Raw genomic sequence first — 14,016 nt, 5'->3', positions numbered from 1 at the left:
GGATATTGAAATATAAAACTATGTTTGGGCAAAAATTTCCAAAGAATTGACTTGTTTTTTTTTTATTAATAAGAATAAATTTAATTTAAAAAACTTAATAAAAATGCTGGTGCATAAGAAAGGATAAAGCAGTACTTTGTTAGTAAAATAAATGTAATGAATACATGTAGTTTGAAAAAATACAAAAGAAGCCAGAAAATCAGCTTCATTTCTACTTTGGAACTCGATCAAGTCATTGACCATTTTGAGGTTCAGTTTATTTAAGTCTAAAATTGAAATGATGATAATAATGATAAATTCTAAATACCTTTTATGTGGAAATAATTAAAAGATCATGTATATTAACATACTTTCTATGTGAAACTATTAAAAAGTAAGACACTACGTGGACAGGAGTTTCAGTGGTCTAGAACAGCCATGTGGAACACAGAAAATACTAATCCTTCTTTATCCGTGAAACTTTTCCATAAATGAATAAAAATCAAATAATGCAACATATAAATATTTGGAAATATGACCAGATGATTTGAAACCAAGAAGCAAAATGGGACCTTTAAAAAACATATGTTTAACTTTGCTTACCACTAAACAAAATAAAGATTCTATTGTGGGCTTTTTCTTCACATACTAAGCTGGCAAAATCAGTAATATACAAAATACTTGATATTGATAAGACTGTAGAGAACAAGAACTTACATTACTTATAAAAAGTGTGAATAAATATAAACCCTTTCTGTGGCATTTCAACATGTAAATGCATACAGACTTAATGTCAGCAATTTCAACATTTAAACAATTGCACAAGAAAGTGTGGACTATCCTCTAGAATTCAGAATCTACTTAAAAGTGACAAAGTGTTCTTTATTTGTTTCTTTGTAACTGTTAATATGTCTATGTGTCAATTTTTTAAAAAAACAATATCCACTTAACAAACCCGGTGCTATAAAGATCTCTAACTATGGTAATGTAAATTTTGTTTTCTTTTGATCTTCTTAATAGAATACATGCAGGATATTTTACTTCTTTTATTTTTATCTAATTCACTATGTGTTTATTTTCTCTGTGAATCCAGAATCCATAAATTGCACTTTATAGACAATCATCTCTCTTTCTACTTTTATTACTGGTCATTTTGAAGCTCACAATTGATTTTGATGAATTATGCTTAAAAGGAGAATAATTCTAGCACTAAGTGAAATTGCCCCACTCCCCACTTCCTACTCGATGGAAATAATATCACAGTTTCTGACAAGAAGTAATCATAAATTATGATATCAGTTGGCTTAATTATCATGACTATTATGTGCTGCGTTGCAAATTAGAGAAATTAATTTTACAAACATGCTAAGTCTATCTTTAGTGTTTTCTCATATCCAAGTGTGAATAGTGATAAGACAGTATCCATGGATCAATTAAAAATAATTTATTAGGTATATCTGTTGTCTTAATTCAAAATCATCTATAATTTGAGAAATAATTCAAATCACAATCTTTTACTAGCTTCACAATGGACTTTCTAAAACCTGAGTTAAATAAATGCACAATAATTTGCTGCCTACTAAGTTACTGATTATTTTGCTTGCCCTTTTTCTAGTTGCTTAATAAAAATCTATTTCACATTTATATATATATATATATTAAAAAGCAATCAGGTTTATTGAGGTATAATTTGCATTCAATAAAATCCCCCATTTTGAAGTGTATTGTTCTATAAATATTAATAACTGTATACAGTTTTGCAGTCTTGTGACCACAACCATAGTCAATATTTAAAATAGTTCCATTATCCCAAAAGTCTCCTTTTTATAGTTGCTTCTTTACCCCTAGTCACTGGTGACCACTGATCCATTTTTAATGCTATAGTTTTGTGCTTTTTAAAATGTTAGGTGAATGGAATCAAACAATATGTAGCCTTTTGTTTCTGTCTTTTGCCATAATGCTTTTGAGATCCATCTACATTCTTTCATGTATAAATAGTAGTTCCAAGAATAACTTCTAAAGAACTTTTAAAACAATGGTCCCTCTAGTAGACTAGAATTCAAAAATCCCCATAATGCAGTAGTCCTATATCTTAACAGCCAGCAGCCAGTTCTGTGCTTGTGCAATGTTATAACAAACCTTACATTTTTGCTAATCTAGTTCAAGTTTACTTCCATTACTTGCAACCAAAGAGTCCCAATTAATAATAAAATAAGCCATTGTTCAAGCAACCTCAGAGACTGCTAGAAGGGAAGGTAAGACTTACCCACCTTCAAAGCCATATTTATATTTTTATTCAATTTATAGAGCTTTCATTCTTGCAATGAGCAAGACAAGACAACCACCCTTACTGAAAAGAGAAGTAGCAGAAGAATAAATTACTTTTTCCTTTTAGTTCATATGAGACTTTAACACAGATTTTGTTTTCAGGTCCCTGCTCTTTCTGAATATAACAGAGTTATCTGTATACCTTGAAAATAAGCAAGAAATTAGACATTGCCTTTCATGTATTTGCTTAGAAATTTGAAGGTACACTAAAATGGCATTCATTTGTATTAAGCACATATAGTAGATGCTTATATACTCAGAAATTATAAAGACCAAGTATCCCCTAGAATTCCAACTGGTGGCAGCTGCATCCTTTGCCTGAAGGATTTTTCTGGCAACTGGAACCCAATTTGTCCGTGCAAGTGGCAAGTCAGAATTACTGTGGCATTAACACACTACCAAACAAATGACTGATAAAGAATTAATAAATAAAGGCACTGCTCATTTGAGTGGCATTACTTAACAGTGTGTTCGATACTGGCTTTTAAAGGCTCTGGTTGGATTAAAGTTTTGTCATCTCCAGCAATAACTTACTTAGTAAAGTAATTTTATCGATGATGATCCCTTCCTTCGCAATCACAATCTCATTTTTGTTTCCTGGTTTCCATGGGTTCTCTCTAAATTAAACTACTTTCACTTTCTTTAAAAAAAACTACCAAAATAAACAAATAAACAAGATGCATGAAATGTTGAAATATTTTTTATTCAGTTGTCAGAAAATTAATATGATTCAAGCTGACTATGGATTCTAAAAGTAAAATACGAGCAAAGTGCAGAAGATTAGAGGACATAAGAAGGGTTGAGATAAACTTACCTAACCCAATTCATTAGTTCTTTAAAAAATCTTTAAAATTTGTTAAGTATGAGTTTGCTGTAAAAAAGTACCAGATCATGACCTCGAGGGAAAACAAACAAACAGAAACATTGCTTCACATTATTATTTTTTCCACATGATTATCACTGACTGGTATTTCTCTTTTATGTTCCCTTTTTTGAAGCCATGTGGAGAAATAGGAAGAAACTTTTTAGTAGAGTAGTTGGAGAAAATAGAGAAGACAATGTAGGGGTTACCAAGGGTTACCAAGAAGTGGCACAAGTTAGATTAAGTATTTTGATCTAAAGGTGGCCTTTAGAAAAGCCATTTTGTTAAGGCAAAACTTCATTTGAACTATATTTGAAAATAAATCATTTTTCACATCTGAAAAGTTTGTAATATTGAACCTGATATTTCCTTGCTAAGATCTTTTTAAATAATTGATAGTGGATTCTTTTTATGACACAGGGTTTTATTTTGCTCCCTGTCACATATACCATTTCTTTTTTATAAATGTAGCATACTGAGGATTTCAAATATCTAATTAAAATAATTTTAAGCTATTCCTCTACCCCTACCTGTATACATATTTCTGCTTCTTTAAAGTTCTGAACTTGTTTCATTTAACTTTTTAAGAAAGCAAAGATGCTACCATCTGAATGTTTGTGTTTCACAAAATTCACATGTTGAAATCCTTTCCCCTAAGATGAGGGTGTTAAGCCCATTTATGCCGGGTGTTCCCTTATTGGAATGCTAAGATTGTGGGATTTATTTATATCCTACTGCTCAAGGTCATTGCCAAGGTCTGATTTTTCACACATAAAAATTGCAACCTCCAGCATAAATGGGTTAAGAGATAGGGCCTTTTGGGAGATGATTAATTCACGAGAACAGAGCTCCTTCACTAATTCAATATTCCTATTAGTGTTCTTATAAAAGAGGCCCCAGAGAGCTGACTTGCCACTTGTACCACGTAAAGATGCAGTGAGAAGGGGCCCTCCATATAACCTAAAACAGGCCCTCACAAGACACTGAACCCGCTGGCACCTTGATGCTGAACTTCCCAGCCTCAGAACTGTGAGATGTGAATTCTGTATTATAAGCTACTCAGTCTATGGTGTTTTGTTACAGCAGTCCAAATGGAGTAAAACAAAGGAGAAATATTCAGTGATGACAATTTAGCAAGAGAAAGACAACAAAAATAACCTTCAAGAATCTGAAATCCTGTGATACTGACTCAGCTTTAGAACTGAGTTCGAGATCAACTGTTTCCCAAAGAGACATTGAAGATTTTTCTAAGCGATTATATCTACCCCAAAAGATTAAAAGTGGTCTGAAAAATACAAATTGTTGCACAGAGAGATTGTTCTATACTTGCCTGTAGAGAGCTTCATCTCTAGTTTGTGACCAAAAAAAAAATGACACCTAAGAAAAAATTAGCCTTCTGACAATCTCAGTTTTCACCAGCCCCCAAAATTATGATTATGATATCTTTAATTGGAGAAAAAACCACCTCTTTGGTTTCCTGAACTTTTAATCGATGAGTTGGATTATGAGTTATATAGGCCTTAATAAAACAGTACATGGATTACCAAAAATTAAAACGAGGCAATAAAATATATAATTTTTTGTAAATCAATACAGCAATATTTTTAAAAGAAGAGGAAAGAAAATGTGATTCAATAAGAAAAGAAAAAAACTAAAAGAAAAAGTGTAGCCATCAAATAATGGAAAAACAAATTGTTTTACAGCAGATGCCACAAATCCACAATTGATTAATGTACTCGTATGAAAAAGAGAGAAAGTACAGTGTCTGAAAATAGCACTACTCACTTCTGTAAGCATATCAGAAACACCTGGGCAAACATTGTGATAATTTTCTCTGACTCATGAGAAAAACATCATTTTTCCGATAATGAAGGATATTTTTATAATTCTCTCTACACAGGAAAACTACTTAACAGTAATTATAATGATGCCCATTATTATTTTTCAATATTTGATAATTATATTCAGTTTCAAGAAATAAATGGAACTTATATCCCCATCTTTCAGCAATATTAAAAAAATGTTAATTAAGGTTTTAGAGAAAAAAATATACCTGCAGGAAAATGAAAAAAAAAACATCTTTTGCTAAAGTAATAGAGGGTGGCTTACACTGTAGTATATTATACAGAGTTAGCAAATCAAATCTGTTCTCCTATCTGATCATGCAATAAATTCCAGATTTGTAATTCTTTCACAATCAATTTAATCAGAGCGTTGTTACTTAAATAAGAAACACTCTTCAGTAAAGAACCATGGAAATTAAAATCTATATTTTGCTTCTCCGTGTTCCATCTATTCTGGTCACACACAGACCTTTTCCATTAAACATATCAAACCCTCCTCCCCACCCCCCCTTTTTTTTTTTTTCTTTTGGTGATGGAGCCTCACTCTGTCACCTAGGCTGGAGTGCAGTGGCATGATCTAGGCTCACTGCAACCTCCATCTCCCAGGTTCCAGCAATTCTCCTGCTTCAGCCTCCTGAGTAGCTGAGATTGCAGGCACCCACCACCACGCCAGGCTAATTTTTGTATTTTTAGTAGAGATGGGTTTCACTATGTTCGGCAGCCTGGTCTCGAACTCCTGACTTCAAGTGATCCACCCACCTTGCCCTCCCAAAGTGCTGGGATTAAAGGCATGAGCCACCATGCCAGCCCAAACTCCCTCTGACATAGAGTCATTTTATTTTTTCTCTTTTTTTCCTGCGATAATTTTTCCTGAGATATTAGTATGGCTGTTTTACTTCTTTCAGTTGTCTGGTCAATTTTCACCTCCTCATAGAATCTGTCACTTAATACTCCATCTAAAATAAACTTCATCTTTTCTGTAATCCATTGTCTTGCTCTATCTTTTTTTCTTTGTAGAGCATACTACTATCTGCAATTTGTTAGTTATTTCATATTTGGCCTATTCTAGGGGCTGCCAAATAATGCTTTTGCTAATTTTTCCTCACTTTAAGAACCCCGAGTCTAGAAATACTTTGCATACTCAAGTCACTTGTATTAAAAAGTCATTATTATTATTATTTTTTAAAAGACGTATTTGGCCAAGGGCGGTGGCTCATGCCTGTAATCCCAGAACTTTGGGAGGCCGAGGCGGGTGGATTACCTGAGGTCAGGAGTTCAGGACCAATCTGGCCAACATGGTGAAAACCTGCCTCTACTAAAAAATACAAAATTAGCCAGGCGTGGTGGCAGACACCTGTGATCCCAGCTACTTGGGAGGCTGAGACAGGAGAATTGCTTGAAACGGGGAGACAGAGGTTGCAGTGAGCCTCGATCGTGCCATTGCAGTCCAGTCTGAGTGACAAGAGGGAAACTCTGTCTCAAAAAATAAAAAATAAAAAGACATATTTAACTGCCAGTTAGGACTTTTGATCATCAAGAAAAAAAATCTCAGTTGCCAAACTGATTAATATACATACCCAGGTCAATTACAGGTGGAAGTTCTCGTTTGCTTCAAAACAGGAAGTGGGTTTCAGCACTTGGCCTTGGCAAATCCTTTACCTTGGCCTAGTTAGCCCTGAAGCTTGTGTGTGCCTGAGCACTGTGCAGCCAGGTAAATTTGCAGGTGAAGAGTGAAGTTCTCACGGTCTCCATGACAAAAGCAGGCATTTAAAGGTGATATCAACAGCAGCCCCAGTTCTCCTTTGAAAACACAGCTATGGTTAAAGAACTCACAGTGAGGTTCCAGGGAAGGCAGTTCAGCTGGGGGTCCTTGGGCCTGAATCCTAGATGTGCCACTCATCCTAGATGACCTTGGGCTGACTCTTCTCTGGTGTGAGCATCACTTTTTCCATCTGTTAAATGAGATAGTTTCGGTATTGGAGGTCCTTTAAGGAGCTAATGTTCCAGGAAGTTTTATGAACACTGACGGAGAATCAGGCTGCCTTAAGGGCCTTGGAAACCAGCTGACCCCACTTGCCCAAAGATTTTCTGAGGAAGCCTCTTGGCTCCCTCTTCAAGATGAGAACGGTTATTTACCTGGGGCATTTTGCTTAAAAAAATTCTTTACAAATGTATAGAAAAATAAATCTTCTCTATCTAAGGTAAAAGAAAAATTTCCTCTGTACATTAAGTTTTATTGAAACGCAGCTACATTCAAACCAATACTTGGCTGGCTGTGATGGCTAACACCTGTAATCCCAGCACTTTGGAAGGCCAAGGCGGGCAGATCACCTGAGCTCAGGAGTTTCAGACCAGCTTGGCCAACATGGGAAAACCCCATCACTACTAAAAAATATCAACAAAGCAAAACAAAACAAACAAAAAAAAACTGCTGGGAATGGTGGTGCAGGCCTGTGATCCCAGCTGCTGGGAGTCTGAGGCACCAAAGTCGCTTGAACCCAGGAGACGGAGGTTGCAGTGAGCCAAGATCGCACCACTGCATTCCAGCCTGGGTGACAGAGCGAGACCCTGTCTCAAAAAACAAACAAACAAAAACCTTGTTTTGGCTGATATCAGTCTATGAAGGCAGAGCTGAGTGTTGCAATAGACAATAAATAGACACAAATGCATTTTAGTGATTACTTCTGTGTAGTTCATATTTTTCAGAATTTTTTAAAATAAACTTTCATCATCCGTATTGCTTCAGGAATATAGGAAATGTAAACTATAATTTTACAGTAGGATCATTGTATATTCTTAAGTTTATTTTGCTAGCCAGTTTTAGATAGATGAAAACATTTCATTTTTAATTCAATTTTTTTCTGAATTCTAAATATTGATGTATTGACATAATCTCAGCACCTAGGACTTTCCTGTATCTCTTAGAGAAGAAAATCTTTCTAATGTTTGTGGTTAACCTAAGTGTCTAATATTTCAGTATCCATTTCTCCCTACTTTTTTATAGTTTAAGAGGAGTATTGTAATAAATTCTAGCAGTCACACTTTTGGGCCAGAAAGTTTGCATAATTTTATGGCTATTCTTGAGTATGTCATATTGCTTTGTACATAGTTTTACCAATTTATGAGATAATGGCATTGATAAGATCTATCATTATATTTTAAAGAAGATTTTTAGAAAATAATGAAAAATATGGTCTCCATAGGCCTGAATATATGAAGTGGTGGGTGTCATTTATTCATCCATTCACTCATTCATAATCATTTAAAGTAATCCTTTAACAAATATTTAAGTTCCCCTACATTTTGCCAATTCTGGGCAATGTTCAGAAGGCACTGCCTTAAGTTGCTCAAAGAATAATGGAAAATAAAAATATGTAAATATGCATACATATATACATACACACACTCATATATATGCATATATATGTATATACACACACAGGCACACACACACACACACACACACTCCACGATAGATGCTACAGTAGATTCCTCTGCAAGTAGAAGAAATACAGGAAATATATAGTTAGGGTACATAGGAAACACTAGGGCTGAAGCAGGGAAAGTTAAAAAGAGACAGACTGTAAAGAAATTGGAATAACATGCCCTGAGGTTTTTATTTCATTTGTAAACAAAAAGAAGGAGAAGATTTTTAAGGAGGATGACAATAGAATTAGATTTGTGCTTTATAGTGAAGTATGGATAGGAGTAGAAGACACTAGTGGGAAGGCCTTGACTTTATACCTGATTCAAATAGTTTGTCTAGGCTTAATAGAATTTCACTTTGATCTAAAATAATGATGGTTGATGAAAAGTGTAAGGAAAAGTTTCTTGGAAACATGGATGCTGCATTAAACTTCTGCACATAAAATGAAAGGGAAAAAAAGTAGCAAAAATAAAAGTGAGGGTGAGAGGTTAGGAAAGACTCCACCTGTGTCTAACTTTTTTATCCTTCTACTTTCCCTTCCTCCTTCTTGATAATGCCAACAAAATCTTATTTTCTCTGTCTCTGTCCCTTTTTCTTTTTGTCTGCTCTAAGGCAAGAAGTTGAAACAACCTCAGAGTTGAGGTTGGTGCATTTATAAATACTGCTACTAAATCTGCTTGTACTTGTTCTTGATGAGAACTAGAAACATTTAAAAAATGTTATATTACATGTTTTTTTCTAGTAGAAGAATGGTCAAATTACTTTTATTCATATGGATCCATGTTTGCTTTCTTCTTTGTTTACATGAGATGTAAAGTATTTCAACAATCAACCACAGAACAAGACACATTTAAATTTTGATGCAATTTCACACAAAAATATATACATTTAAAAGAAAAACATTCAGTAGAATATACTCTGGATAAATAAATTTTTAAAAAATCTATTAGATTGGTGCAAAAGTAATTGTGGTTTCTGTCATTACTTTCAATGGCAAAAACTTCAATAATGTTTGCACCAACCTAATAAAGTGCAGGTTATTTTGTATATCTCATGTGGGATTCAAAAAGAAGCTTAGAAGTTACTTTACCTTAATATGTTATGATCTCCTAAGTTTTAAATAAGTAGATCTAGAAAAGTCATTCAGACTCCCATTTCAGCTTTCTCTTTTCTCAGGAATCCCTGCTGGATGCTGCCTGTTGTCCCATTGCCTTACACATTATGGCTGCTTGGGATAGAACTCAGAGAAAAACTGAATTAAAAATGAAATTGTTTTCAAATATCTAAAACTGGCTAGCAGATTAACTTACACTTAAACATATACAATCATCCTAATGTAAAATTATGGTTTATATTTTCTATATTCCTTATATGAATAGCATAATGGATATATACGTAGACTTTCTCATTATCTGAAAAAAAAAAGCCACTAGATATAGCACATGTGTCTTATAGCAAATTTAAAACAAAACTCAAATCTTAACTCATGTAGTTTAGGAAAATATTTAACTTTTAATACATGGTCTCAATGCAGTCATTAGGCGCTATTACTTCCTATTATGATGGAGCAATTGGAACAAATATTGATGTATTGACATAAACTCAATATTGATGTATTGACATAATCTCAGCACCGAGGATTTTCCTATATCAAGTTTTGTTCTAATTGCCCATGATAATAGGCAGACATAATTCCTAATGTTTGGATTAAGACCATGTCTCAAAAGTTAAATATTTTCGTAAACTACATGAGGTAAGATTTGAGTTTTGTTTTAAATTCACTGTATGATACGTGTGCTATAACTAGTGGCTTTTTTTCAGATAATGAGACAGCCTACATATATATATCCATTATGCTATGTATATAGGCATAATAAGAAAGAATAAGAAAGGGCAAACTATGTAAAGTGCTGAATAAAATCCGTGGGTGTGTGTGTGTGTGTGTGTGTGTGAAGAATGTGTTAATATTTTATCTATTTCGTTTAGATGGAATTTTAAATTGTTTAAGTCATATTGAATTACAATCACTATTTCCTAGGCCCATTATTTTATATGTCTCTTTATATATGTGAACAACTGTTTCTCTAGCATATATATTTAGGAATTACTGAATCAAAAGGCATGGGAATTTTAAATTCTATCAGACATATTAAGTTACTCATTAAAATACCCGTATCAATTTACATTCCCACCAGCAATGAATGTATAGCATACATTTTCTGTGCCCTACCTTAATAGTGGGTTAATAGCATTTTCCATTTGCTCTAAAGTCTTCCTCTTTTTACTTCTTTAATTCTTATTCTGGATTAAATATTTTACAGTTTACACTTCTGTTATTTTAGTTATTAGCCTTAAGTTTGTAGCATATATTTTAAATGAGTCAAAATTTATTCATATGTTTATTCTAGTTCTAAATAAGATAACATATTTTAACTTTTATTTGAAAAACTCCTTCATAAATTCTAAGTAGTTTTTGTCTAGCATTTTAATTAAAACAGTATTTAAATACATACAGAATTACTGTTATTTTCTTATCACAAAAATACTTTCTTGGTTGACCAAAATGGACTACTAATTTTGTCTTTTATTTTACTATATTATTTTGAATATTTTTCTCTCTCTTCGGTGCATTGTTTTTATTTCCATCTACAATTCTTGGGCTTAAACTTTTTCATTTAACAGGTTTCATAATATTAAAATTTCATAGTATTAAAAATAAAACATTTTTACTTTTCTGTTATTTTAGTTTGATTGATTTGTTTTATATAAGGGTCTAATTTCAATTTCTATTTAGAATTTTTAGGCTATGACTCATTGCAGTTTGCTATCTATTGTTGTTAATAAGTAGTCTTCTCTCAACTTATAAGGTTTCTTTTTCTACAAGCTGATTCTTCCTCCATAATACTGCGGGAGCACTTAATTGAACAGTGAATGCTAAAATAGAGAAGATAATTTACTAATCAGAATTATTTTCATCCAATAATTTGATGTAATTTTAGTTTTTACAAGAGCTCAATAATGATTACATACTTGCATAGTTTACATTTCCAAATTTCACATAAATCTACCATTTGATAGTAAAGAATACTACGCCATAAAAATAGAAAAAGAATAAGAAAAATAGCAAAACTGATTTATTAACCTGTCCTAGCTTGGGTTTGCTCCCAAAGCAGAATCTGAATCTAGGAACTGCACTCAGCTAATTCATTTGAAGAACCGATGCCAATGATCAGAAGTAGAAACACTGGGAAAAATAAAACAGGGAAAGAGAAAAACCCCATTTAAGGGTAAAGAATGAGTTGGATATTTCTGTGCTAAAATGGACATCATTGTTGCTGGGATAGTCCAAGCGACTTTTTACCATGCATCTCAGAGTTGTCCATCTGAGTCACAAATGAAGCTTATATGTATCAATTGGCTTTTGCTGCTCATTGATCAAATTTTGTCCCAGAATTATTATATCCTTTCCACTTCCAAGTTTATACATGCAAAGAGTTCCTAAGTTTTAATAACTTAAAGGATTAAGCAGACACCACGGAGCATACCTGCATAAAGGTCATATTTGAAGGCAAACAATATGGTCCAATAAGAGAAAAAGAGTGCAGAAAGTATCAGATCCTGGAGACATTCCATGCACCAGCTCCAAGAGGCCTTATTCTCATACACACATAGACAGTGCTTTTTCTGCAGCTTGAACTACCAACTTCTGAGTGAAGAATCTTGGTTGCCAAAGAGCTCAAAGCAGAAGATCTAGTGAGGGTTTACAGTATACCACGGGCCACTAAATCAGGAAAGCTGACCTAACTGATTCGGTTCATAGTAAACTACCAGTAAAGAAACCGATTTGGAGATCATCAGAAGAGTTTCAACTTTAAACTGCACATCATAAGTCTTGCACTTACCTTAGCTAAGAGTCAAAAATGGGATATCCTGGAATCCCCAGAGACAGAGATGAAGCTTTTTCAGCCCAGCTGTAAATCAGCTGTGTATCCACAGTGCATGTCGCAGAATGGCTGTGCAGGCTCCTGCAGGCATCCACATGGTAGAGAGAAAGGCTGTCCAAGGCATAAGGCAAAAGATTTGAGATATAGCTGAGCAAGGAGTTTTAATGATAACTCTCAAGTATTATCTTGAGAGTCGGTGTGCTGATGATCACAAAAGGTGGGGTTAAGAGTGTGTAAAATGAGGCATGAAAAATATTCAACACGTAGAAAAAGGATTCATTGTCTTTTACTGCAAGGGCCCTTAGATTATATTACTTGTATTTTATACATAAAAACTTAACGTTTCTTAATAGATAGCTTTTTAGTTATCTTACAGAAACAGATCTGAAGGTGATAATGTATCACATCTTGCCAACATCACTGTACCATTTCCAAGTTTCTTGGAGAAATTTATTTATCTTTCACAAGAGTCTTATAACACCTCTCCAAACAAAAATAATATTAACATTCATATTAATAATGAAAGATAAATTTTGTTTTTAATATAAGTTTATAATTAGAAGAAATAAGCATTCACTGATTATAACATATTTGTACAATTATAGTCTAGTCCCAATATGTACATAAGTTGGCAACTAGTAGTAAAGAAATATCTTCAAATGAAAAATCATGATTATACTTTGTACATTTCTTTGGGATCATCTATTAATATTCAGCATTTCCAGTCATATAGTATAGTTCCGAAATATGAGTAGCTTGAAAGTATCGTGAGTATTATTTAAAGACAAAACTCAGTTTAAGATTTCCAAAAACCCACTCTTATTGAACAAGTTGAGGATTATCAGAAGATGTTCAGCATCTCTCAGTGACTCTGAGTTGGAAAAAGAAAATCCAAAGTCTCTAAAAGCTTTTACAAAATTTAGAATAGTGATTTGGAGTGGCACCAATGAATTCATAAATATTATAAATATTAGAAACTTTTAGGAAAACGTAATGCCTTTTTATATAGAAATTGTGGAATTAATACAACTTCATGTTTAAATATGGGATATAGATTTCACTTCTTAATTTGCATAATTTACTCCTCCCACATAAAAGAAACAAATGTTTTCATCAATAAAGTCCACAATCCTTCATGAAGTTGACATGTTCTATGTTTTCACTTTCCCTTTGGGAAAATCATATGCAAATATAATATATATTACAGACTTATGCTAGTCAAAGTGGAAATATAATTGTTCAGTAAACAAATTATCTAAGTGAATTTATAAAGAAACAGGAACTTTACTTTCACGGCAGTCAAATCTCCCTTATAATCTGCCTACATAGGATACATTTTGAAAGCTGTATCATAATTATACAAATATATACAAATGTAAATAAATATAAGAATAATGTTAAATAATGTAAGAATACAAAATGCTAGGTTATAATATAAGAATATGATAAATAAGTAAAATTTGAGAGGAAACTACATGAGGAATAATATTTTTTAATGGTTTCAGTGAACATGAAGAATTACAGAAAATAGTACGTATCAGTCAGGATTCAATTAGGAGACTGAACTCACACAGTAATTTGAACAAAATACTTTTTAATCATTATATAATAGGTGATTGATTTTGAAAGGGT

The sequence above is a fragment of the Nomascus leucogenys genome, chromosome 11 (assembly GCF_006542625.1).
Source record: "Nomascus leucogenys isolate Asia chromosome 11, Asia_NLE_v1, whole genome shotgun sequence".
Classification (NCBI taxonomy): Eukaryota; Metazoa; Chordata; class Mammalia; order Primates; family Hylobatidae; genus Nomascus; species Nomascus leucogenys.
Note: the sequence above shows the minus strand (reverse complement) of the source record.